The 24,949-nt window shown below is 36.6% G+C and overlaps 2 protein-coding genes across 3 annotated transcripts in view; one reads left to right on the top strand and one right to left on the bottom strand.

Annotated features, from left to right (window-relative positions):
• The window catches only part of LOC134657439 (ABC transporter G family member 20-like), a 333,481-nt gene that overhangs the window by 75,689 nt on the left and 232,843 nt on the right, over positions 1-24,949 (bottom strand). The window lies entirely within an intron of this gene.
• The window catches only part of LOC134657473 (probable G-protein coupled receptor No18), an 85,725-nt gene continuing 69,317 nt past the window's right edge, over positions 8,542-24,949 (top strand). The window contains exon 1 of the mRNA XM_063513040.1: positions 8,542-8,656. The gene's annotated coding sequence lies outside the window, so the exon portion shown is untranslated. The remainder of the gene's footprint in view (positions 8,657-24,949) is intronic.

The raw sequence follows: 24,949 nt of genomic DNA, 5'->3' as shown, positions 1-24,949 counted from the left end.
ACTATTTTATATCTAGTGAATCTAAATCATTTCCCGAATCGCGCCGTAAGTCCGATACAGTAATACGATACAGTAAGCTCAAGAAGGCTTGTGTTGTGGGTACTCAGACATATATAAATAATATACAGATACATAGAAAACGCCCAACACTCACGAACAAACATCTGTGCTCATCACACGAATAAATACCCTTACCGAGATTCGAACCCAGGACCGCGGCTTCGCAGACAGGGTCACTACCCACTAGGCCAGACCAGACGTCCATGACAAGTTTTATGTAATTTAAATCATGTCATCACTATCACTACATAGTATAAAACAAAATCGCTTTCCCTGTCTGTCTCTCTGTCTGTACCTGTACGCTTAGATCTTTAAAAGTACGCAACGGATTTTGATGCGGTTTTTAATAGATAGAGTGATTCAAGAGGAAGGTTTATGTATAATTAGTTAACCCGTGCGAAGCCGGGGCGGGTCGCTAGTAATATTATAAAATGTGATCGTAACATTCGTAACTTCGATGTATGGGAGCGGTTTTTTAACGGCGATGTCGGGATTCTTAATTCTCGTGTGATTCTTAAGGAGACCAATTGTTTGAGAAATGAACTATTCTACAAAAGTTACATAAATATAGGGGTCATATAATACTATACTTGCCGCAATATCAAGTGACGACTGAGATCATAATGCTATCCCCTTTACGCTTGTTAAGACCATCCAAGAGTGAAAAAGGTGACCTGACTCGCCACTTAGTTTTGCGGCAAGTATAACTAAACTAAACTACTAGTTTTACAGCTATATACAAACTCATGTATATATAGATGGAGGGTTGTTCAATGTCGCCTACTCTGATTACATTCTAATGGTTGAAGTTTCAATTCAGGGTAGGCGGGATATTGTTTCGAAAACCTACGCAAAATTTAGATGCTTCTAGTTTTTTGAATGTCAAAAGAAATAAAGATTTATTCTCCCTGTCTTACAAATACAAAAGTCTAAATAACAGAATAAGATCCACGATGGCTAATTGAGGCGTTTATGAATAATGCCCTTAAGGATGACTCACGTTAGACCGGGCCGTGACCGGTCCGTGTCCGGGCCGGAGCTTCCGCCGCTTACTTTTCTATAACAGATGACTGGTTATCACGTGATGCTTTCCATATAAAACGAAGCTCCGGAAGCTCCGGCCCGGACACGGCCCGGTCTAACGTGAGTCATCCTTTAAGCTAAACATTGTGTGATATTAACAAATCTTCCGTGAGACACAGACATTAAATACCTAATATAGGTATTAAAACGGCCCCGTATTTTTACATGTCTAGCGTTTTTGGACTTAAAATACGCGAGTGACCCGATTTAATACCTATATACTTAACACACATTGTGTTATAAACTGAAATAGATGTTATTAAAGAAAAAGTGACGAAGCCCTCCAGTGGTGAAGGTCGGATTCGAACCGGCGTCTTTAGCAATCCTGGCTAACGCCTTGAACCTCTTGGCCACCCCGCCACGGTGGAACCCGTCCCAAATTCTCGACTATATCACATTGTAAGTTTAATGAACTCATTAAGTTTTTGTTATTAGTAACCAGTAAAAAAGATACGAATTACACTATCATCCATATTACCGCATCTACTACTGTTGCTGTCAGTACTTCACCCAAATATACACATTACACACTACCTACACACATGACATAGGCAACATACAGTACGAGTATGTACACATGGCATAGGAAAATATATAATATTTCTACCGTAATAAATAGTGTATGTAGCTCACAGCATCAATTTCTCTTTGTGTCAGGAATAAATTTGTGCGAATCTTTTCGGACCGCGACCTACTTTACCACGTAGGTACATTACTAATGTATTTTGGTGGTTTTTAGGGTTCCGTAGCCAAATGGCAAAAAACGGAACCCTTATAGATTCGTCATGTCTGTCTGTCTGTCCGTCTGTCCGTCTGTCCGTCTGTCTGTCCGTCCGTATGTCACAGCCACTTTTCTCCGAAACTATAAGAACTATACTGTTGAAACTTGGTAAGTAGATGTATTCTGTGAACCGCATTAAGATTTTCACACAAAAATAGAAAAAAAACAATAAATTTTTGGGGTTCCCCATACTTCGAACTGAAACTCAAAAATTTTTTTTTCATCAAACCCATACGTGTTGGGTATCTATGGATAGGTCTTCAAAAATGATATTGAGGTTTCTAATATCATTTTTTTCTAAACTGAATAGTTTGCGCGAGAGACACTTCCAAAGTGGTAAAATGTGTGTCCCCCCCCCCTGTAACTTCTAAAATAAGAGAATGATAAAACTAAAAAAAATATATGATGTACATTACCATGTAAACTTCCACCGAAAATTGGTTTGAACGAGATCTAGTAAGTAGTTTTTTTTTATACGTCATAAATCGCCTAAATACGGAACCCTTCATGGGCGAGTCCGACTCGCACTTGGCCGCTTTTTTATAAGTGTTCGATATTTAGTGACATCGTCTGAAAACATTCTAAAGCCCTAACCATTTTAGCAATTAATTATACAATTAATGCTAAGCTAAGTATTGTTTTATTGTATTTGTATCGCTGGTGCGACATGGTGGAGGCCACAGAACATATTAAAGAGGTTAGAATGGCTATCGCGCACAGTTAGTATCGGAACCGGTGTCGCCGCTCGTTCTTCTCCACATTTACTAACACTCGCGCAACGGTAGTAAAAAGTAGTAAAAACTAGGTAGCGCCTTGTGTGCGTGGTGAATGGATACGCCTCCTTTAAACAGATTTGACGTCTGGCTTCTTAATCTGAACGTTATTGTGGCGCAAAAAGGCATGTTTACTTCATTTTCGGCCAGCGCAGGCGAGTAGCATGCGAGCGTTTGCTCAAAACCCCGCGGCGACACGTACCCTGCTCGCATCGCCATTCTACTTGTTCTGTGGTGGAGGCGGATCGAGTCAACAATTGGCGAGAGGTCACACAGGACCGAGAAAAGTGGCGCTGTCTTGTGTTCCGACACAAGTCTCCGGGCCAAGTCTCATTTTGGGTCGCTGAGCCAACAGAGTAAGGCCCCATTCGCACGAGCGAATCTTGAATCTGCCCGCACGCTAAATTCAATTTAAAGACCAAGGCTTAAAGTTGAAAATCCAACAACGCTTGATAAAAAGAGCTACCGCCAGCGTGTGAATATGTAAATACACATTGTTTCCGTTTGCGCGTTGAAAAAGCGCTCGTTAGAATGAGGCCTAAGTAAATACGGAAGGTAAATTTTTTCGGTGCTCAAACTGCAACTGGGCGTTTTTTTTTGTTGTCCCTACACTTTTTTTTTTCAAATTTGGGATTTTTTATGTTATTTCTACTCAGAATCACGAGCTCTTTCTATCTTAATAAGAGAAAAAAAGTGTCCCATGGTTTTTATTTCCATTACGTCACCATTTTTCATAGACTTTGTATGGCGGTCGCGGAATGGAAAGATCGAAAAATGTATAGAAATTTTGGGATACTTTTTTTCTCCTACCGGCCTTCCAAACCGGCCAAGTGCGAGTCGGACTCGCGCTCCAAGGGTTCCGTACATTACACAATTTTTAACAATGTATTTTTTCATGTGAAACGTGAGTGAAATGTCTATAAAAAACCCGTAGGGGTAGCATCAAAAACTAGTAATTAAGTCCGACTCACGCTTGACTGCACATTTCTAATAGGTTTTCCTGTCATCGATAGGTAAAGAACTATTTTGTGTTTTTTTTCAATATTTTAGCACAGTAGTTTCGGAGATAAATTTTCCATGTGTCTTAATGACTATTCATTGACCAGTCAAGCTACCATGTAGGTTCAGGGTCAACAAGCAAAAAACGCAAGCGCAGCAAGCGCGAAATTTTTTGTGAAAAAATTGTGAAAGCGTGTTAAAAAGGCCGGGCTGGGCCTAAAAATCCGAAGTTCCCTAGTGAGGCGAGCTTTTATGCGAGGTCGAAGCCGTGCTTCAGGATAAGCTCAGCTAGAGCATAGACGCCAACCAATGTCCATTGTATTAAAAAGCGAGACCGCAGGCCGAGCTTGGCGCAGCGAGGTCAAAGGCTAAGCTGAAGAAGAGGAGATTTGGAAGACAAACCAAAAATTTAGGTAAAAAGTGAGGCTTGAAGGTCGAGTTCAGAAATCTCCACATTACTTAATAAGCCCGAAGCGTATTTATAACCAGCGCGGTGAGCTTTCATGCGAGGCAAATGCCAAGCTTCTGAAACAAATGTTTATATTTGTTAAAAATTAAGCGACGCCGAAGGTCGAGCTGTATGAAAGCAGCGCTCTAACACGAACTAATCGTCATATGTACTCAACAATAATATGTGTCATATGTACAAGAGTTACTCGGAGGGCCGAAGTTCCATTGATGAGGTTTTAGGCCCTCGGGAGCCTGAAATTCGAGCTCTACATTACAGACTTTAAAGGCTATAAAATAACATAATTTACATAACCATCTAATGATTGTGTGTCTGAGAAAATGATATTGGACATTAGCTAAAAGTAGGTACCATAAAACATTTTTTTTTTTAATTTGGCCATATGAAACGTAGAAATGTAGGTATATTATTATTTACCAAGTCCAGCCCCCTACTAAATAACTATGATTTTTAAACCGGGACAATTTTCTTATCGGCCGGGACGGGGACGCCGGGACACCATGCTTCATACCGGGCCATGTCCCGGCGTACCGGGACGTATGGCAACCCTACGTTAGGTTCATCTTCATACCATACACTACATATTCGTATCTGGGGGCACGGCAGTGCCCCCGCCAAGACAAGCAAAGCGAAGCGAAAGGGCACTATAACCTACCTTTTCTCGAAACGCGTCATTTTTTTCGTCGTTTTTTTGTCCTATTTATCCTAAAATTACAAAAAAAAATTTGAGTTACAATGAGCTCTTTCATTTGATATGTAACAAGATATAGTTTGAAAAACTTTATTTTTTAAGTTTCCCATTTACCCCCCAAAAGTGGCTCTCATGTTTAAAATTCATTTGTTTGCGTTACATGTCCGTCTTTGAGTCACAAACTTGCATATGTGTACCAATTTTCACCTTAATTGGTCCAGTAGTTTCGGAGAAAACATTAAAAGAAAAACCGTAGGGGTAGGGTCAAAGACTATAAGTAATTAAGTACGACTCACGCTTGACTGCACATTTCTAATAGGTTTTCCTGTCATCTGTAGGTAAAGTACTATTATGTGTATATTTTTCAAAATTTTAGACCCAGTAGTTTCGGAGATAAGGGGGGGGAATGGTCATTTTTTGCCTATTTTCTTGAATAACTGCTAAACTATTTATCCTAAAATAACCGAAAAAATTTTTGAGTTACTCACAATGAGCTCTTTCATTTGATATGTAACAAGATATAGTTTGAAAAAGTTTATTTTTTAAGTTTCCCATTTACACCCCAAAAGTGGCTCCCATGTTTAAAATTCATTTGTTTGCGTTACATGGCCGTCTTTGATTTACAAACTTGCATATGTTTACCAATTTTCACCTTAATTGGTCCAGTAGTTTCGGAGAAAACATTAAAAGAAAAACCGTAGGGGTAGGGTCAAAGACTATAAGTAATTAAGTACGACTCACGCTTGACTACACATTTCTAATAGGTTTTCCTGTCAACTGTAGGTAAAGAACTATTTTGTGTATTTTTTTCAAAATTTTAGACCCAGTAGTTTCGGAGATAGGGGGGATTGGGGGAATGGTAATTTTTTGCCTATTTTCTTGAATAACCGCTAAACTATTTATCCTAAAATTATAAAAAAAATACATTTCAGATTCTTACAATCAACTCTTTCATTTGATATGTAACACGATATAGAAAAACTTTATTTTTTAATTTTCTCATTTACCCCCCAAAAATGGCCTCCATATTTAAAATTCATTTATTTACTTTACACGTCCATCTTTGGGTCACAAACTTACATATGTGTACCAAATTTCAACTTAATTGGTCCAATTAAAAAAAAGTGTAGGGGACAACAAAAAAAAAACGCCCAACTATGCGTTGATTCTGGTTAGGAAAAAATACAAAAAGAGGGTCTATGTTTATGTCCAGTATTTTAGACATAAAGGGTTAAGGGTTTTCTGTTTAGTAGGTATTGTGATAAAACTGATAAACATGTTTACAAGCACCACAAAATAATAATATTTTCATACCAACTTCTATAGTTTGAAAACAGTTTGAAAACAATCCCGCAAAATAAACTTACGTGGAAAATCACTGTTATTATTTTTATTATAATTTTACATTACGTCACGTCGTTTTAACTACGAGTTTGGCGAGGTGTGCAATAAAGAGTATTGTATTGTATTATATTATATTAGTCCCTCCTAAAATAGAGCTTTATTTTTCTCATGTGCCTTCCCGGAAAGTGAAAAGTTGTTTCCAGTTCTCATTTTGGCAGAGAACAATGTTTTTTGGTTAGTAAATATTGAAGATTCGTTGCCAAGTCTTCCAAGTGGGTTAATTTTGTTTTTAAAATAGGTGTCTACATGAAATTGTATGTATACCTATGCGACATGCATCTAAATGACTGAGGATCGTGACTAGGGTTTGCAATCCGGATCCGAAATGTATGCAATTATCCGGATCTGAATCCGGATCCGCGGATCTTCCCATACATTTCGGACCCGTCGTGCAAACCCTAACTATGTCCCTCCATTTATCGCGAACAAGGGATATGTGGGCTGCCCTCTGCATGGAACCACATGCTTGTTTTATTGAGTCCGACCATCTTGCAGGGGCTCTTCCTCTAGCGCGCTTGCCTTCAACTTGCCCCAGTATTATTAAATTGTACAACGGGACTTAATCGCGTATCTAAGTTTTAAGATTTACCTCCGACGTTTCCAGGGGTTTCCAGATCTCATCCACATGGAATCCAGTCATTAGTAAATAGTCCGATAAATCTGACGGCGCATCAAGAGAATTGGCTTGATGGCGCTAGTATCGCGTGTTTGATTTCGGAACGAAACGTGACAGCTGTCAAAGTGACGTAACACCGAGCGCTGGGGTGGCGGCCATGTTGATTAGAGTGACAGTTATGATTCGGAGGTCGCCATGTTGCGCTCGCACCTCACGTGCTACGGTGGAACGCCATATTAATTCTAATCGAAAGTAATCTATGTCAAATACTGTGTTACAAGTGTAATTTAATTCTAAATTCGATTATACGTTTGAGAAGCTATTCGGAACAACTTTTATTTCGACAAACCTGGTCTCCTGGCCCGAATACCCGCCAAAATGGATTCCTTGAATAAAGGTGTACAGAATGATCACAATTATGCTTCTTTAAATCTAATATCGTTAGGGTTGTGTGTCGACGTTCACGAAACGAAAACGTTCAAGCGGATAAACAAGACCAAGTGCGGGTAGTTCGAAAAACTCGCGCGGTTAGAAGATGCTGATGTCAACTTAAGCCAGTCTTCTCCGAGACCACGGGGACAACGCCGTCCTCGAAACGGCGGAGGTAAATCTTAAAACTTAGATACGCGATTAAGTCCCGTTGTACAATTTAATAATGTGTAAAAATCGTGAAAGTTTAAATCAGTTGCCCCAGTATGATCACGTATGGTGTCACGTTCGAGGCCGTGGTGTGGCGACCGCATTATGTGCCCGAAGAATCTAAGAGCCCTCTGGCAGATTGTTGAGAGTCGTTTGGTATAGGGACTCTCAGGACGTACAATCTCCAACTTATAGAGGAAAACTTTTTATTAATTAGGTACGTTAACGGAGCGTAAACTTAAGCTTTATAATTAAGTACCTCCGACGTTTCGAGGACGGCATTGTCCCCGTGGTCTTTATTTACTTTAAAGTAAATAATAATAATTATGTGAAAATTGAGAAAATTTCAATCAGAAAGCTTGCTTTCAAATAATTTACAATCTCAAATTCCGCTAAATTTTGTGGTAAGGCTATAGAAAGTCCAACCTATAGAATAACCGCGGTATTCGGAAAACAAGATCCGTTCTAGAGAAGAGAACGATACGATATGTATTAGATACCTGGTAGTTTAGATTTCAACTAGATATCTTTTGCAGCTCAATTCAGGCAACCAATGTCACTTTTACGTTTAATTATAGTAGTAAGATCGTTTCAAAATCGTTTTGAGATCTAAAAATACATAACGAGACGTTTTAGACATTGTCGAAATCGTTCAAAGTATCTCCAGAATCGCGGAAATGTCAAATTTGACAGGCTAGATCTTAAAAATATCGTTGTTGTATCAGAATCAGAATTATTTTATTTGCTAGAATACTTAAAACAATATGTAGTACAGGATGTTAAGGTACAGTAGGTGATAAAGTATTCAGTCGATGAACGACATGCAAATATCTTGGTGATGTATAATAGATATCTAGTTCAAAATCGGAAACGGGCCCATAGAATAAAGCTTGTTTCGCCCGATAATTTACACCTCAGATTCCTTCGAGAAGGGGTAGCAACTCCCACGTTAGTAATAAAGGAGCCGCCGGGGTGAGAGGTTGTTCTCTGTACGCTACTATATTACGATACGTATTAAATATACGTATATTACTTAAAATTACTGTTTAATAGTATATAACAGTTATTAATAATTACTTTAGTGATTGTGGCAAAATATTTGTGAGTGGAAAGTGACTTTTGAGTTGGGAAAGTTTTTAAGGTATGTTTTTTGAAAGTTTTATTTGAAAGTTTTTGAGTAAATGTTGCGAATATGTTTATGTATGAAAATATTTATGTAATAAAATAGTGGTATTTTTTTATGTAGGAGGGTTTCAGACGATCAATAATTAAAAGTAACCACGTTGCGCGTTGTAACTTACACAGTTTACACACTACAGGTTGTGCCCAAAATACGTTACAGTTTATTTATACAGCGGCATATTGTTGTTAATTTTAATAAACATTTGCGTTTATGTGTAAATACTAGAGCAGAATATTTTGAAGATAACGCTTTGTTTTAGTGAACTTTTATAAAATTTTGTAAAAGACGAAGAAAGAAAAATACCTAAGTAAGAAAATGTAGTCAAAATAACAATAAAATAAACAAACAATAAATATTATTATAAATATTATGGGACATTATTATACTAAGATAAGATTTATTTTTATTTTTAGTAAGACTCTAGACCTAACCAATTTTATTATAATATTGCTCGTATTTTTATCAAAACAAATTATTTTTATGTTTTTAATTTGTGTTACAAAACCCTAAAAAAAACACAAAAATATTTTAATAGATAAAATACGGAACTAAAATATTAAATTATATTTTATTAACCTTTAACTTTACTAAAGATGAGCACTTCTTTTAAAGTTTATCTTAAAAACTAAGTGTGCTTAAGTGAACTTTCAAATTACAAGAATAGTTTTTTTTTTAACTTAAGTTTTACTTTCATTCAAGCATTTATTTCGTTTTATCCTCTTAGCCACCCAGACGTCAAAGCTTGCCAATGAAAATTCAACTTTGACTTGTCAAAAATAAGATTCAAATTAGAATGGAACAGGAGACCTTTTTATAGGTCTCTGGGCAGCTAGAGGTTATTACGATAGGAATTGCAATATCATGGAGATTGATCAAAAAGAGATAAAATTTTATCCGATCGGGTGTTGTCGTTACGGCGGCCATTTATCATGTTTTTTTGACTTGCGGGATCGAAACAAATGGTGGGCAGGGTTGCGGTAGCTATGTACGGACAGTTAAGGCACAGAATAAATAATAGTACTAAGTACAGAAGACACACTCTCTAACAAAACGTGTCTGTTACGATCAGCACAGATATGGCCGCTAGGTGGCGACAGCGCCACGCGCGGCTTATGGCTTTCCCCAAAATTGGGGTCGAACGGAGCTACCTGTAGCAAAGCGACGAAATCGCGGAGTGAGACACGCCTGGTTAAGGTCATATACATACCTATACAGGATGCTTCCTGTAACAGGAGCAATAAATTAAACTAAAGGCTGTACTCCTCAAACTGACCAACATTTGTTCAGCAACTTTTAAAAATTATGAATCCTTTAGACTTCCTCTTTTTCATACAAAATAAATATTGCCTTCAACGTACGCTGACATAGTATGTTTGACGTTGCTTGTCACGCTTTAAACATAACAAAATTTGCAATACATTGCGTCTTAGAATAAACTTTAAAGTGTAATAAAAATCAAAACAATGAGTTATTTTCAAAAGTTGCTGAACAAATGTTGGTCAGTTTGAGGAGTACAGCCCACAGTTTAATTTATTGCTCCTGTTACAGGAAGCACCCTGTATATAGGTAGATTGATACATTTGTTCAGAATCAGAATCAGAAATTTGTTATGGGTGAAAACATATTAGGTTTTTTTATACGTCGGTGACAAACAGGCATACGGCAATGATGGTAAGCACTATGGTCCCGTGGTGCTTTCCATAGAAACGAAGCGCCGGAAGCTCCGGCCCGGCCCCAGCCCGGTCTAGCGTGAGTCATCGTTTATATAGGTATGTAAGTATATATATCACGAAACAAAGACGCCATAATTTTACATTGTTACAAGTAGGTAAATGTATGTAAAATAGCTGTTCAGAATAATTTTACATGCCATTGGAGGCATGATTACTTATTTCGCTTTCGGATAACTTTCCGAAAGTTTCGGAAGTTTCCTCGCACAATGGAACTCTGCGAGAATATTTAAGTTAGGAAAAATGTATTAGACTAGTAATGTGACGATAGCGGGAATTTTACAAAATTAGGTAATATCCCGGTAACTTAAGTTCCGCTCAAGGTAGTGTAGGAATATTTAGTACCTATTTCTTTACTGATTTCTTTATATAATTATAGTCTTAGTATCTGGCCTCCCTAGGCCCGGGCCTACTCGGCCTTGGGACAAACTCGCCACTGAGTGTAGGTATGTACATTTTAACTGCAGCTGGTAATGGTTGAAAGTGCGATATTTTAATATACCTAAACTAAAATAAATGTCATTATACTAAAAAGTGACCAAGCTTCAGTGGCGGAAGCTTAGAATATGACATCTATTGCAGATTAAAATGTATGTAAAGTAGTGTGACTACTTAAAATACACAAATCAAAATAGTAAACAAAACATAAAAAATACGCATTCGCGCTTGTTATTGTGACCGTTACACATGCAGCATTAGTGGTTGATAAATGCAAAAACCTAGGCTCTCCGAAACATGTCACACGGGTGACTAATAATTAGGTAGGAATGTGACGTGAGGTAAACCATAACATTAGTTTAATGTTAGTATGGCAGTTTAAATTGGATAATCTTCCCGGTAAATTACTCATGTGATTCCGGGAAGGGTAATTCTTTTGGCACATCACTATTCGAGACGGCTGTCATACAAAAGTTTTGAAGATTTCATTTTGAAGAGAGATATGTTTGAGAACCGATCATCGCTTTTTTCTCAATAGAATAAATAATATTGCTTTTAGAAGGTTCAAGGCATTAAAACTAATTTAAGTTATGACGAAAATATAAAGTCATTCCTTTTCGATGAATATAATATTTTATTTAGCTTTGTAATTACTTTAGAAGAATATTTTAAGCTATTTTTGTATGATTGTATACACCATTAACTACGTTATTTGCTGAATAAAAAATATTCTTAAAATTTAATTATAAAATGTATAGAAAAGCCGATTTTCCCGGACGTTTTTGACCCAGTTAAATGTTTTCCTGGTATTGGATATACAAAAATAATAACTTCAAGAATTTGAGCAGAGAAACACCAAACCGAAAGGGAAAACTTGGCTTGGCATCGTTGTGATAAGCGAAATTTTGTAAAAAGTCTATAATATTAACTCTCATTTATAGACGGGTCTAACGCGAAATTTATTCAACTACCTTTATATACCGACGTTTCGACACAGGTTTCACTGCTGCAGGTTTGCTGGGACATTAGTTGGCCGCGACCATGACCAGTGAAACCTGTGTCGAAACGTCGGTATATAATATAAAGGTAATTGAATAAATTTCGCGTTAGACCCGTCTATAAATGTGAGTTAATATGTGTTCAAAACGCGAAGGTTTTAAATATTATAAAAGTCTATAATTCATGAAAGCCACAGGCGGCAGGAGAACAATTTTTTTTCACACCACCTATTCGGAAAAGAGCTTTTTCTTCCCTGCTAGGAGGGATCAAAGTGGCACTTTACCTCCCTGCTAGGAGGGATTAAAGTAACACTTTTCTGTTCTAGCCCACTATTTTTACATTTTTTTGCACATTATTTTTTTAGCTTAAATAATCTGTTTAAGCATCAGATTGTGTCAATACTAAGATTTTTTTTATTTTCCTCATAGTTGGTGTGAAAAGCAGAATATGTCACACGGTATCAAAATTCTTTCGTCTTGGGCGTCAACAATTGAATCCCTCATTACGCTCAGGATTCTACTTTATAGAATATTGTAGAATCCATAGCTTCATTCAGGATTCAATATACGCCCTTGACAGAAATATATCATTTTGATCCCTTGTAATACAAACTACTATTACTTTTGCGTTCAATTAATTGACCAGTTTTTAATGAACGAAATAATATAACGGTTTTGTAACGATACTGGTTCAATACTGGTTCCGAGCCCTGCCTTAATCCATATCCAACCAGGTCAGGTTTTTAACAATGTTTTCCTCAACCGGAAAGCTGCGTAGTAAATATTGAGTGATATTTTTTGTAACATAAATCTCACTGAAAATCGCGTGTTTCACAGGTGCCGTTAAGGGGCCCACTGATTAACAGTCCGCCGGACGGTATCGGCCTGTCAGTTAGAACAAAAATTTGACAGTTCCGAACAACTGACAGGCCGATACCGTCTGGCGGACTGTTAATCAGTGGGCCCCTTTACAGTTTACACTTGTTGAGCAATACGGAAGGCCAATAACGAGCAATATTTAATACCTAACTATAAGGCCTAGTTTTCTCTATACTAGGTCCAAAGAGCAGACGGCTGTCGCTTTTGTAACCTGTGTTAATAGGGTATTTGACTGAATATAATAGTATTTTATGCAACCGTTGTTTAAGAGAGGTCAAAAAAGGCGAGTGGCGTGAGTAACAATTTGAGGCGAAGCCGAAAATTGTTAAAAAGACGTCACGAGTATTTTTTGACTCAGTTAAACAACGTTGCATACAATAATTTTTCTACGACCAAGCACTTACTTTGAAATAAAATTGTAAATTTTACAAATATTTTTAATTCAAGAAGTAGCAAAGAATGGAGGATACGGGCGGGGAAAGAATGAATGAAATAAAAAAAAACATGTCTATGGTTCACTCATCTGTCTGAGATGACAATTAAAATTGGGTTGGCAACAATATATTTCATAAAATATTTTTTAAGTGGTGATTACACGAAGTATCGTAAAAGTGCCAAAAAGATACTGCATGTATCCACAAATACTTTTTTCTAAAGACTTATCTTGACAACTATAAGATAGGGGTTTAAAGGTGACCCTTTAAATGACAAATAAAAGTACGGCAGTAAAAAAAATAAATTATTTCACACCATGCATGCAGTTATTTTTAAACAAAAGTTTTATTTAATAAATCGGATAGAAATATGAAAAGTCGGTGAGTTGAGTTGACCGTGACGTCATTGTGTAATGTTTCATATAAATCCCATATTAGCAAATCGTTTTGACAGTTCTAAAAAAGAAGCTGATTTGACTAGTAGGAAAATACCATATTCTTGAGAGCAGAAATAGTCTGACTGATCGAGGTCGTATCTAAATGGTATCATAACCGCAACGATTTGTTAAATTAGAATCGGCCAGGTGACTCGCTCTGTTCATATTTCATGGTTTACTTTGTAAAATGGAATATCAAATTACCTGAGTTGAATAGTCACGCGTTTGCAATTTAGCATTTCTTTTTTCAGCGTTTTAAGATATTTTTAGCGGAGTGAAAGCATCTCCGTTTCTCTTGTTTTGATAATTTATGAGGATTTGCGAGGATTTAATAAAGATTTATTGCTCGACTTGCCGAGATTGTGTTCGCACCTGTAGGCTAATGAGGTTCGGGAAAAGCTGAATTTTTTAAATTTTTTAATGAAAATTGGAATGGACTGCTGAATTTTTAGAGATTTAGATAGGTACTTGTCAGTTAATTCAGAGTTATAGGTATGTATTATCGAACGAGCGAGCGAAGCGAAGCGAAGTTCTTACATTCAACTTTGAACACGCGGCTGGCTAGCGGCACGTCCCGGCATTTCGATGTTTTTAAGCTGAACTGTCAGAAGATAGTTTGATACACAATAACTTAAGCAAATTTGTTCTAATTTAAATGAAATTGGCTAAACGTGTAGTCGAGGGCATTATATTTTAGTCATTAAATTATGAGCAGGCTCGATCAAGGGGTTATTGAGCTAGAAGAGCTTAGAAGGCCAAAAAGCTGTTTGTGAGGTGTCTTGCTATTCTGGTCATTTTATTTGCAAGAAAGTATGGTCGAGGTTGGTATCAAATGAAAGTGATCGGCTTACACTTTCATAATATCGTTTTTAAATTTACCATTTTGAAATAATTAGCAAGATAAAAATAAAATAAAATAAACATAATATTGGCAAGGTGCGAAGTCGGTGGAGGGGGAAGTGGCGCTGATCGTCACAAACACAGGTAATCTTATGGAATGTCCGCACTTAGTACTAGCGGCAGCCGCTTGAACTAATTTTACTCCATAAGATTTAACGTAGAAAGTCCGCCAAAAAGAGGGCAGCACCAGTCGTGCACCTAGCGAATAGGTATTTCACATTTGACAGGAAATATTTCGGCTTACCACAGATACAGTATCAGTTAAGGGCTCCACAGACCTTGCAATAAATCGTACGCGGTTTTCGATCCTTTGACGACTGCATTCAATTGATATTTTTGGAGAACCGCGAGTTCTCAGTTCGGGGCGAACTACTAGTCTATAGATAGGTAAGTAGGTACTTGAGTCATTCTATTCTTGAAAAGAGTTACCCTCGGCTCACTCCGCGATTTGTCGCTTTGCCACAGGTAGCTAAAAGTACATCCGTTCCGCCCCAATTTTGGGGAAAGCCAAAAGCCGCGCGTGGTTGTCGCCACCTAGCGGCCATATCTGTGCTGATCGTAACAGACGCGTTTTGTTAGAGAGTGAGTCTTCTGTACCTAGTACTATTATTTATTCTGTGCCTATACATGATGTCTTCGTGTTTTTTTTTCTATCGGGTCAACGTTACCCTGACCCATAAAAGCAATATGAATTATGAACCTACAAAGGTCTGCCCTTGAAAATATTATCTAGTTTCCGTTTGCCTTTGTAAAAACGTGTAAAAATTTAATATAAAAAGTAGAATTTTGCGTACATGAGTCCTCTTAAGAATACAAACATACACACACAATCACACATACATAACATAAGTCATAACCGTTTTGGTTTTGTCTTAGAAAAAAAACAAATCATCCCCACGTTGCCTTTTAATCCACTTGTTAAAAAAATATCATAATAATATTTTTTAAATGTCATATCATGGACAGCCAGAGGAAATTTAAACCAGTAGAAGGGGATGGGGGTAGGGGGTGCAGGGGGGGGGGTAGAAGTTAATTATATTTAACCTCTCGAAATTATACAGAGTGGGGCCATAAACGGTTTTTATGATTGAAAAAGTTATTGCCGTATTTGGTGCATTCAAATATTTTTTTGTAATTGGATGCCTAGTGTGTTTGTTTTGTTTGGATATTAAAGAACATTCATTAACCCACATATATGTATTTCATACAATTGACTATTAAAGTCACAATTCGTCGCATTAGTCGCTATTCTTAAAATAGTTATACACCAAAACCTTCCTAAAGAATCACTCTATTCATAAGTGGAAACAGCATTAAAATTCATCCAGTTCTTTTTGAGTTTAATCACGAACATACATACATACATACAGAAACATACAGGTGTAGTGATAGTGATGCAGCAAAAACTACTTGTTCAGCAATAAAATATTTAAATCAACCAAGCATTTATTTAGATAGCCGGCCTTTAAATAGCTTTGTTGGCTTAATTTAATAGGATGCTATTAAATTTAAGCCAACAAAGCTATTTTAAGGCCGGCAATTGGAATTACAAGCTCGGACAATGGAATTATCCCGGAATTGGCAGCAATTGGTAACTAACTTAAGCGTCTGCTCCCTAGGGCGTAAAGTTCTAGTTTTCCATGAATATTCGATGTGGGGAGTGGATTTTACTGTCACCTCTTTGTCGTTTTGTATTGCAGAATATGAACTGTGTATTTAAATTAAGGTTTCATCATTATTTATAAACGCAAAAGCAGCTTTGTGTCCCTACCTGACGTTTAAAACCGCTGATCGATGTACTTGGTTAAGGAGATAGTTTGAGTCCCAACTCCCAAGGAAGGATGTAGAAATTTTCCAAAAAGTTAGAAATGTTCTCGAAAATATCAGAAAGGTAGGGAAACTTTTATTTTTAAATGGAATTTTTCGATTCCCATACAAAAATATAAGAAGTTTCTGAAGATTTGGACAAATCGCAATTTTAGAAACTTTTTGACGGCATATCAGTACTTCAGTAGTATTCACAGAAATCCTCGTCGACATAGTTAAGTACAAAAGCTGGTATCACTACACAGTTTAAAACAAAGTCGCTTCCCGCTGTCTGTCTGTCCCTATGTATGCTTAGATCTTTAAAACTACGCAACGGATTTTGATGCGGTTTGTTTTAAATAGATAGAGTGATACAAGAGGAAGGTTTATGTATAATTTGTTAACCCGTGCGAAGCCGGGGCGGGTCGCTAGTTAATTAATAATGACTTACTGACTTAATAGATTTGTAAAAACATTAAGAAACAATAAAGATTATGATTATGATTATGATTATTATAAGAGTTTTTATTGAAGCGCTGGTGGCCTAGCGGTAAGAGCGTGCGACTTGCAATTCGGAGGTCGCGAGTTCAAACCCCGGCTCGTACCAATGAGTTTTTCGAAACTTATGTACGAAATATCATTTGATATTTACCAGACGCTTTTCGGTGAAGGAAAACATCGTGAGGAAACCGGACTAATCCCAATAAGGCCTAGTTTACCCTCTGGGTTGGAAGGTCAGATGGCAGTCGCTTTCGTAAAAACTAGTGCCTACGCCAATTCCTGGGATTAGTTGCCAAGCGGACCCCAGGCTCTCATGAGCCGTGGCAAAAAATGCCGGGACAAACGCGAGGAAGATGATGATTAAGAGTTTTTATTATTTACTTGTCTTTGTTGAAACAAAGAAATAGTTGTAGTGCCTCGTTTTCGACATGCCAAACGGAAACAAAAAATAGTAACAATTAACTATTTAACTTGTTTTACTTTGCTTTTATTTTAGTTTTAAGTTTTAATATTTAGTTTGATATGGGTGTACTATCTACTGTACGTGATGCCTGAAAATAAAACTTTATTTATTTTATTTATTTATTTATTTATTTTAAAGGCCAGGCCAGATGTTGATTTCATGCATTTTGTAACAGTTGCTCAAACTTTGTGGTCCTAGAAGTTCGGAAACATTCTATTATTATTTCTAGTTTTTCATGTAGCAAGGCATCTGTGTAATTAAAGGCATTATTCAGAAAATGTGCGGTATATAAATATTATAATAACAATGCAAAGAAGCTTGTTCAAGAAAAAAAGTATAAACCGAAAAAAGTATAAGTAGATACATAATATAGATAAGTGACCAACTCGGATGGCCAAGGGCGGAATCGAACCGGCGGCTTCAGCTTACCGGCCTTTTTACAAGCTATTATTTACTTTCACCTGTCCTTACAAGATTTCCGATGAAGCTGAAAATTTGCATACATATGTAAGTACTAGCTGTTGCCCGCGACTTCGTACGCGTGGATTTGTATATTGGTGGTTATAAATTCTACATTAGCTTAGAACATTAGGCAGCAAAAGATAGCAGTAGGAACGGTTAATCATTTGTTAATTATTATACAACGCATGAGATTTGTCTTTCACAACCTGGCTACGAAGTTTCAAGCCCCTAACTGAATAAAATTGTTCTCGATATTATCTCTCTCAACCCCCATAAGATTTTCAAGTCCACTGTTTAATAAATCCTGCTACTTAACTACCTATTTACGACGTTAGAAGTTCCTAGCTTTAAATAAAATTTGAACCCTCTACCAACTCTCAACCCCTGTTTAAACCTTTAGGGGATGAATTTTTAAAAACGCTGAAATTACTTTTCTCGTATTCTAATAGTATGTTAAGATTCAAGTCCCGCACTTGAAAAAAAATGTTGACCTCCATACAAATTTTCAACCCCTTTTTCACCACCTAAAATGTTGAATTTTAAAAAAACGTTGAAATTAGTTTTCTTCTCTTTTAATGACATAACTTTCTACGAAGTTACAAATTCGTAGCTTAAAATTAAATTTAAACCCTATACAATCTTTCAACCCCTTTTTAACCCTTTTAAGGGACAAATTTTTAAAAACGTTGAAATTACATTTCTTGAGGTCTAATAATATGGCTTTATACAAAGATTCAAGCCCCGCACTCTCAAAAATATTTGATCTCCGTACAAACTTTCAACCCCTTTTTCACCACCTCGGGGATGATTTTTTTTTAAACGCTGAAATTAGTTTTCTTTTATTTTAATTTAATACCTTTTTACGAAGTTTCAAGGTCCTAGCTTAAAATAAAATTTGCACCCCATGATAAAGATTGATTCCCTTTTTTACCCCCTTAGGGGTTATATTTCCTAAAACGTCCCACTTTTTTTTTTGTAATCGGCTATTATGCCTTTCTAAGAAGTTTCAAAGCATTTGTAATGGATTCAAAATTTCAATCCCTTTTTAACCCTGTTAGAGGATGAATTTTCAAAAACGCTGAAATTACTTTTCCTGTTATATAATAATATCCCCATATATAAAGTTTCAAGTCCCACACTCACAAAAATATTTGATAAACATACAAACTTTCAACCCCTTTTTCACCACCTTGGGGGATGAATTTTCGAAAACGCAGAAATTAGTTTTCTTGTTTTTTAATATAATACATTTTTACAAAGTTTCAAATTCCTAGCTTAAAATAAAATTTACACCCCAGGACAAAATTTCATCTCCTTTATTATCCCCTTAGGGGTTGAATTTTCTAAAACGTCGCAATTACTTTTTTTTGTAATCGGCTATTATGCCTTTCTAAGAAGTTTCAAAGCATTTGTAATGGATTCAAATTTTCAACCCCATTTTAATCCTGTTAGGGGATGAATTTTCAAAAACGCTGAAATTACTTTTTCTGTCTTATAATAATTTCCCCATATGCAAAGTTTCAAGTCCCACACTCACAAAAATATTTGATCTCCATACAAACTTTCAACCCCTTTTTCACCATCTTGGGGGATGAATTTTCAAAAACGCAGAAATTAGTTTTCTTGTTTTTTAATATAATACATTTTTACAAAGTTTCAAATTCCTAGCTTAAAATAAAACTTGTACCCCATACAACCTTTCATCCCCCTTTTAACCCCCTTAGGGGTTGAATTTCTCAAAATCGCTTCTTATCTCTTGTACACTTTATAAATGCAACCTAGTGTGCAAATTTCAACTTTCTAGCTTTTGTAGTTTCGGCTCTGCGTTGATGAATCAGTCAGTCAGTCAGTCAGGACACATGCATTTATATATATATATATATATATATATATATATGTTGGAGCGAGACACCAGAAAGACGTATTGCAGCATTACAGTTCATAGTTAGACGCCTTTATAAAATCGATTAGCAATGTTTGGCGTATTGTTGAACTAAAATGACAGGTAGAAGGCTTTGGAACGTCAAGATGTGTATCTTGAGTGAACGTAGGCACGAGCAGGCATTTTTCTCGTTATGTTGGTAGACTGGTCAGGCAGGTTTACCAACTTGAATTGGAGGCGGGAGCGGTTGGCTCCGCCGCTGGAACTGGCTTCCTTCTTCTTGATCGGACCGCGCTAGAGATCGGACGTTATCGTTAGCCATACCTCGTGCCTAATTCGCTACGTTCCTGAAGGCTTACACCTGAAGAATTATTCTGAAAGCTTATAGATTCTCACGTTGTTTAACCGTTTAGCTAAGTGTTTTATTCCAAGTGTTATTTTGATTTCTTATGTGCCATTAGAAGCTTACTTTTGTAAAATAAAGAAACTATGTGTTGTTTTGAAAAGATGTGTCCCGCCGAGTTTGTTGCCGGGTTAAATCTTCTCGGGTCAGAGGTGTAGGGTTGGAGCCGGTGTAGTTTGACTTAAATAAAGATATGAACGATTTCATTTGATCTTTTTATTTTTATTGAATCCGATTCCATCGTAAAATCGTTTAGTTATTTTGATTATTTAGTACTGAAATAATAGTAGGCACTAGTATGGTTAATGAGTCCGAATGTTTATTTCATGCGTTGGTAGCATACCTACTATTTTGGCTGTGAAGTAATACATCTAGGTACTACCCCCAGGCGCCCACCGCCATTAGGCCCATCCTTCGCCGACATATATATATATATCCGAGATATATATAGATAAGTCGGGTGACAATGCAATATTATGTTACCATCGAGCTGATCTGATGATGGAGAGAGGAGGTGGCCATAGGAACTCTGTGATAAAACAACGCAACCTAATTGTGTTTAGGGTTTTTAGAAATGTCTCGCTGAGTATTAGTTGCCTATGGAAAGAAAAGTACAGTCAGCGAAAAAAGCTTGTACCAAAACTTAAATTTTTGACAAAAACTTTTTACTTAGGCGAAGTTGGACGCCAACAGCGAAATTAGGGTTCCTTGCGGTACCGACCCTGATTTTCAATGAATTGCAACATTAATAACGGAGGTTGATAATAATACAGCAGTGAATAAAGTACCTATTGGTACACATTGCGTCTGTTTTGATTAGACTAAATGTTCATAAACCTAAATCTTTTCAAACATTCGACACAGTCATAAAAAGGTGATAAAATGGAAACAGACATCGTTTTAGTGCGTGTAAAGGGTTGTTTTATATTAAGGCTTTACTTAAAGGTAATATCTGCACCGTTTTATGTGCCCTTTACGGTTCCAGAATTATTTATTTCATTAATGCTTCAATATAAATATATTTATGAAGCTGAGTAAATATAATGGCATTAAATGTTATTCTGTAGTAAAATATTAAAAAATATTTGTGCTATAGACTACTTAACTTTCAAATTTATATTATAGGACTTATAGGTACCTACACAATTTATTTTTTAACCGACTTCCAAATCTCAAAAGGAGGAGGTTATTAATTAGGTTGTTTTTTTTTTCCTTTTTTTTGTTTGTTACTCCATATCTCCGTCATTACTGGACCGATTTTGAAAATTCTTTTTTTGTTAGTATGTATGTATATGCATACAGATTGGTCCCGTTTTTTTCCAAATTATTGTAGCCAGTTACATACAGTCGCCCTTATCTAATACGATAAAGAAAAAAATACATAGAGTGTACATTTTAGTACCAAAAAGACTATTTAGCATCTAGCATCGAGTAGCGGAACTATCAGTACTGCTACTTGACAATAGATGTAGCACCGACCGGAAAGTTTTATGCTGTTGAGATAAGACTTTCCGGTCGGTGCTACATCCATTGTCAAGTAGCAGTACTGATAGTTCCGCTACTCGATGCTAGATGTAGACACTGAAATTAATAGTCTGAACTGATGTATGGAGTGAGCACTCTTGTCTTACTATATTTCTCTATGCTAATACGTGACAGCGTGATACGTGTCTCTTTCAGTCACACGCTATTAAAAACTGTCATTTACTTTCACGTGGGACCATCCATCAACTACGTCACACCGTTAATGTTTGTTTACTCTAGTTCATTATTGGAAAAAAGCTAGGAACTTACCTACAAAACTAGTGGAGCAGTAATGATAAATTACACCGCAGGTCAACGATAGTCTTAGTTCATTAGTTCACCAAGTTGCCGGGTTGTTCCTACTTGTTACCACAAAGTTACCAGTGGTAACTACTGTGATTTTTTTCCCACATTTAACCACTCTTAACAAACTTACTCCGGAAAAAATCCCACCTTTTACTAGTGCTGGTAGCTACTGGGAAAATAAAAATCCCAGCACCTAGTTACCAGTACGTATACCACCAAACAGAGTTTATTTTTAATCGAATTATTTTTCCCAGTAGTTATATACCAGTGGCAAAAGGTGGAAAAAAAAAAACACCGAGTACCTAGTTACCACTGGTAACAACTTGGTGGTAACTAGTGGGAATAACCCGAGTTGCCAATCATTATACTTTAGTCTAGTTTGTAGACGGAATAGTAGTTTGTGTTACAAGGGATCATAATGATATATTTTCGTCAAGGGCGTACATTGAATCCTGAGCGCAATGAGGGATTTAAGTATTAACGCCCAAGACGAAATAATTTTGATACCGTGTGACACATACTGCTTTTCACATCAACTATGAGGAAAATAAAAAAATCATAGTGTTGACACAATCTGATGCTTAAACAGATTATTTAAGCTAAAAAAATAATGTGCAAAAAATGTAAAAAAAATAGTGTGCCACTTTGATTCCTCCTAGCAGGGAGGAAAAGTGCCACTTTGATGCCTCCTAGCAGGGAAGAAAAAGCTCTTATCCGAATAGGTGGTGTGAAAAATATATTTTTTTTTCAGATATTTTATCCATCCACTGTTTCTACTAATTGCGAGTTTTAGAAGATAATCTTTCTAAACAGGAGGTCCCGGGGTCGAACCTTGTAAGGGCATTTAATTGCGTGTTTATCACAAATATTTGTTCCTGAGTCATGGATGTTTTCTAAGAATACAGGGTGCTTAAGGGTGATTCTTCTGTTACAGGTAACAGGAGCAATAAATTAAACTGTAGGCTGTACTCCTCAAACTGACCAACATTATTTTAGCAACTTTTGGAAATAACTCATGTTTTGATTTTTATTACACTTTAAAGTTTATTCTAAGACGCAATGTATTGCAAATTTTGTAATGTTTAAAGCGTGACAAGCAACGTCAAACACACTGATGGCAGCGTACATTGAAGGCAATATTTATTTTGTATGAAAAAGAGGAAGTCTAAAGGATTCATAATTCATAAGGATTCTAAGTATTGTGAAGAGTTGGGAAAGAAAATAGGATAATAAGCTATTAAAAATAAATAAAGAAAATAACGTTGCTTCCATACTTGTGGCCTGGGGTGTACCTACCTATAGATATACTTACCTACATCGAATATATATATCTAATACCTTTAAACGAGCAATTCTTGTTTGTTTATTTATTTATATATATATATATTTCCGGGATCTCGGAAACGGCTCTAACAATTTCAATGAAATTTCCTATATGGGGGTTTTCGGGGGCGAAAAATCGATCTAGCTAGGTCTTATCCCTGCGAAAACGCACATTTTCGAGTTTTTATATGTTTTCCGAGCTTTGCTCGGTCTGCCAGATATTATAGTTATAACTTCATCCGCAAGTTATTAGCAATTTCCTGTTTGAGCTTCGTACATATTTACCCAAAGCAAAGTAATTGCTGATGTTAAACAATGCAAACTTCGAACAGCTATTAAGTTTGAACTTGCCGAAACTTATCTATACCTATATACACGGTGTATATGAGGAAACTGAATATATTATATTTATATTTATTTATTAATACACCGTGTATATCGGGTGGAATAGAACGAAGGACTTTTATGCAAACGGGGAATCGTTTAAGCTACGTATGAAATGTTTCACTTATTAATCAGTTTAATCACGTTAATATTTCTAACCGTTTGTGAGATACATTTTGTTAAACATTAGTGCAAAAATTTGCTACCTAGCAAGTAGATCCGAGCATCGAATTTAAAGTGATGTTAATGACACGTGTTAGTTTAATATGTAAATTAATTTTTGTAGTGGTAGGTTTGTCACTTATATAAAACTATTTCATTAACTCTATAGTCTATCTAAACTTGTGTCCACTAGGAAAGTAGTTTTTGTAAAACTGTAATGTAATGTTTTTTATTTCACTAACAGACAATGTACTTTTAGTTCATAATTATAAATTATTATTTTTTCTCTATTATTCCAACTGTCACTCATGACATACAAATGCATACTTGGTCTCCCGCGGTACAGGCCTAGCCTAGTGCGGGGACCCCTGGAAATTCGGTACTATTTAATAATAAATAAAAAATAAAAATAAATAAAGAAAGAAAAGCGCTGGTGGCCTAGCGGTAAGAGCGTGCGACTTTCAATCCGGAGGTCGCGGGTTCGAACCCCGGCGGGCTCGTACCAATGAGTTTTTCGAAACTTATGTACGAAATATCATTTGATATTTACGAGTCGCTTTTCGGTGAAGGAAAACATCGTGAGGAAACCGGACTAATCCCAATACGGGCCTAGTTTACCCTCTGGGTTGGAAGGTCAGATGGCAGTCGCTTTCGTAAAAACTAGTGCCCACGCCAATTACTGGGATTAGTTGCCAAGCGGACCCCAGGCTCCCATGAGCCGTGGCAAAAATGCCGGGACAACGCGAGGAAGATGAAGATGATGAAAAAAATAAAAATAAATAGATCACTTAGATAACTAGGTAACCTTTCAGCTCAGTCTCTAGAAATATTCCACCCTGTAAGTATATGCATCAGGGATCGAACGTAGCAACGACGGCGTCGTATGTCTTATAAAGAAGCATACATGTATGTAGATGAAGGATATAGCTAACATGCTATGTTCAAAACAAAACGTCAAAAGTTAACGACCTGGGTTGGATTTTCTTAATTATTTCTAAATTTGAAAGAATAGGAAGAAGGGTACGCGTGAGATGTGATTTCAATACAATTTTGCGAGATTTGGCTTTTTAGGTTATAAATTATATGGAGCTGGGCTATAACCGCGAAAATCGAAGTTCGAAAACTGCGGGCATCTGTCGCTGTCACTCTAATTACGCCTTCATTGGAGTAAAAGAGAAAGATCGCGGTAGCCACCCTGATACCTCTGTTACTCCGAGTT

Source organism: Cydia amplana, chromosome 20, assembly GCF_948474715.1.
Source record: "Cydia amplana chromosome 20, ilCydAmpl1.1, whole genome shotgun sequence".
Lineage (NCBI taxonomy): Eukaryota > Metazoa > Arthropoda > Insecta > Lepidoptera > Tortricidae > Cydia > Cydia amplana.
The sequence above is the reverse complement of the archived record's forward strand: the minus strand, read 5'-3'. Positions and strand labels throughout refer to the sequence as shown.